Consider the following 3,836-nt stretch of genomic DNA (forward strand, 5'->3'; position numbering starts at 1 on the left):
GTTTTAGATGTTTGAAATATGACTGTGATGGAACGGCCAGATTTCCACCAGGGGGCTACTTTTATTTGGTTCACGTGACCAATGCCTTTCCACTTGGTCACCGCGCCCTACAGCTGCACTGAAAAGAAATTGACAAAATTGTGGCATTCTCTCGGATTGGTAATCAGGAGCGAGATTGATTGAAATTATTGAAAACTTTAAATAAACTGATAAAATACGGGATAAACAACTGAAAGGGAAAGAGAGCACACCGAATGATAATTTTTTGACAAAACTGAAACATAATTGCTCAAAATTCAGAAAGTGCTTTCATCCACAAACATACCATAATATGGAATGTAATTTTTGGGACAACCAATGCAAGCAGATTGCAAAATCTTAGTTTTAACATCTTGCTGCAACTGTTTTGGTTTTCATGAATTCACACATGGGATTCAGCGCTGTAATGGTCCCCTAAAATGGAGAAGGAAATCCTTGCCTTCGAGGATACGTGGGGAATGTTCACTGATTCACCCAGTAATAGCAGGACTGTCCTCTGGAAGCGTATGAGTAAAATCTTTCAATGTTCCATGGAGTTTCGAATGAGTGGTGAAGGGAATGTCTCCATTCACAAATTAATCATTCAGTAGAATTCAATACAGAGACCCATGAAATGCTGAACAAATTGAACAAGAACACGGACATACGATACACAATAGCTACGACAATCTGAACTTCAATCGCCTTTAGAAATAGCTGAGAGTGACTCGGGACACGGGGATTTAGAGATGTTGGCCTTACAAACCTTTCAGACATTCCGTGGAAGAAGAAAGGAAGTGATAGAAAATTTTCATCTCCATGGAGACGATGTTCGTGAACTGGATAGATCGTAATTTACCTTATTGAAGTTTATAAATAGAGGCGTCATATTTAAAAAGCAAAGAGTTCATAGTGTAACTGTAAAATCTTTAGGTCACCCTCAGTGGGAGCATTGTGTGTAATCCTTGTCCTCTTTCTCCACCAAAAACATATAAAGAAGTTAGAAAGGGTCCAGACGCTGTTTCCTGGATAGCAAGATATTAGAAAGCCAAGTGATGTTGTTTACTGAGACATAAAAATATCAGAAAGGATACAAACGGGATGATAGAAAAAATGAAGGAGTCTATTCACGAGATTTTGAAATGCTGGAGCAGAAACACGCAAATTTGATGTAAACAAATGAGATTTTCACATAACGCGAGGTTTGAATGAATAAATTGGGGAAAGGCCCTCTTTCGAGTGAATCAATAACTTTAGTTAGAGCTTGAAAACCATTAGTTAATGATTAAGAAAAGTTTGGATGAGAGTTTCTTCCACTCAATAGAGTTATTTAAATCGTGAACGACTTTCCAGAAATAAAACGTAGAAGCTGACTTCAGAGTGTTTTAAAAGATACACGAACAAATGTACAAGGAGAGAATTTACCATTGAGTGAAAGTCAGTGTGGTTCCGTTACAATTTCGAATTTTTTGACTTCAGACACAAAGACATTTCATGAACACGTACAACTGAATAAGTTCATGGATTGGTAAGGTGTGGCGTATTATACAAGGTGAACCTCTGTAAATGGAGCTGATGTCGTAAAATATCTGCAGACAGAAGTTATATCCTAATGAGTAGGAATTGAATCGTCACTTGGAGACGCAACATCTACGTTAAAGACTTGACCACATTCACATGATGTTATTTATATTTCGTACATTCTTAACTCCACCCAAGAAATCCACCAAGAAGACTCTGTCCTTTTGTATTGTTAACCCTCTGTACTTCTCTGCAGCATGCCACTGAAGATAAAATATGCTCAGACCAAAATTCAGTTCAATGCAATATTCAAACGGTCCTATGTGATTTCTGTTTTTATTATTGCAATAACGTTTGTGAGTTTGCAACAAACTCTGTAACATGAAACCAGTTCAACATCTATTTTCCCGGAATTTAACGCAGTGCACTTGGGAAACGTTATCCATCTGTTGAAAAAACACCTTCGGCTCTCTCCGCATATGTCACTTCACGTTTTAGATACTTGCAGTATGTTTGTTGATCAAGGAGTCATTATCCAGAAAAGGTCTTTTCTCAATCCACAAACACGGGTATTTTCCCATAAACTTGGCTTTGCTCAATATCACCGTCTGTCTGTATCCCTCAACCCGACGATAAATTGAAGTTGCTCCATTTGAGGCACAAAATTAAAACTTCGGTACAGCACACCCCTTTCTACTGAAACAGAGATACTGTGCACTGGTCAATTTCAGCACAGGAACAACACATTAATGCTTACCTCCACATTCCTGGTTTTACCTTAACGTTTGGGAAACCGACTTTCTCTGATTCCATGGCTAGGAACGGGGGTTATATGCTCATCTTCACCAGTGGTTCTGTCCCCGCGTGAGGAAAGTGGTGAGGTACTCATTGTAAAGATTGGTAGTGTGATGAAATGTACAATGTCATCTTTTGCCTTCACTAACCCATGAGCTTTTTATTTTGTTTTGCATCTGTAGAAATCTTAAAATCTTCATCTTTAACAGACTCAACGACAGGTCTCCATTGTGTCTCTGGCATCAAATTTCTTCCACCGCAGTCCGTTATTTGGGAAGTGTTCCTGTTGTGTGAAATGCACTACCCCGTGCGTGAACTGCAGCTCCCAGCATGCGCTCTGGCACTGCTCTCATTTTCCTTCTGACACTTGCTCACTGTGTTGCTGTGATCATACAGTGACTTGGTGTCGCACGGCTCGGGAAAATGATACAGACTGAGGTTTTTGCATTGTTGAGTTCAATTGTCAGTTTAGCCTTATTTTGGATTTTGAAATTGTCTGTTCTGTACACAAGTGCGTGTCAAAAACATCTGAGCGGAAGTTAGGTCTTCTGAATAATGACATTGAGCACTATGCACTCTCCTCCAGTCTGGAAAACAATTCCTCAAAGGCAATTTAATAGACAATAGACAGCAGGTGCAGGAGTAGGCCATTCTGCCCTTTGAGCCAGCACCACCATTCATTATGATCATGGCCGAACATCCTCAATCTGTATCCTGTTCCTGCCTTATCCCCATAACCCTTGATTCCACTATCCTTAAGAGCTCTATCCAACTCTTTTTTGAAAGAACACCTCCTGCTGTCTCGGGTTCTTACTTCCGTTGATTTCAAATCTTCACAGAATTCAACAGAACTTGTTACATCGTCATTTCCTCATTTTTTGTCCAGATCACTGTGTGCACAGTGTGACAGTGGGAGTGCACTTGCCCCACAACCCAGGGGTCAGACCATACTCTTGGAACCGTACTGTGTTATTTCTCATTTCACCAACACCAGGGAGAAATATCTGCTGTGTTGCATAATTTACGCAAGTCAATTATTCATAAGGTCATAGCTTTCCCTGTGTCTGTGACGAGGTGGCCGAGAGGTTAAGGCGATGGGCTGCTAATCTATTGTGCGCTGCACGCGTGGGTTCGAATCCCACTCTCGTCGCTGTCATCAACAGCTTTCAATGGTGCGGTTTTCAGATGATCGCAGCGGTTTTATTGAAACTGGAACTCCAATGGTCAGTTTATATGCATTGACGCTATTACAAAATCTCAAGGAATAGTTTGTGCCTTTTGACTAAACTATATTGAAATGTTGTTTGCTTTGGGATAATGAAAAGTAACGCGATTTTCTTTTTCAAGTCAAGCTGCTGTGAACGTTTTTTTGTATGAAAGACATCCAGGAAAATCAAATACCGAGAGCTGCGAAGTGCATGTTTATGCAAAGGGATTCTTATTGAATATTTTGTCAGATGAAATCTGGAGGACGTTGAGTAGAAGTAATTCATCCTGGTGAG

General features: G+C 40.1%; 1 non-coding gene across 1 annotated transcript; it reads left to right on the forward strand.

Annotated features, from left to right (window-relative positions):
* Nucleotides 1-3,402: 3,402 nt before the first annotated feature.
* On the forward strand, nt 3,403-3,484 carry trnas-gcu (transfer RNA serine (anticodon GCU)). Its single transcript has one exon. It is a non-coding gene; the product is annotated as a tRNA-Ser (tRNA).
* The last annotated feature ends 352 nt before the right edge of the window (nt 3,485-3,836 follow it).

The sequence above is a fragment of the Chiloscyllium punctatum genome, chromosome 52 (assembly GCF_047496795.1).
Source record: "Chiloscyllium punctatum isolate Juve2018m chromosome 52, sChiPun1.3, whole genome shotgun sequence".
NCBI classification, from domain to species: Eukaryota; Metazoa; Chordata; class Chondrichthyes; order Orectolobiformes; family Hemiscylliidae; genus Chiloscyllium; species Chiloscyllium punctatum.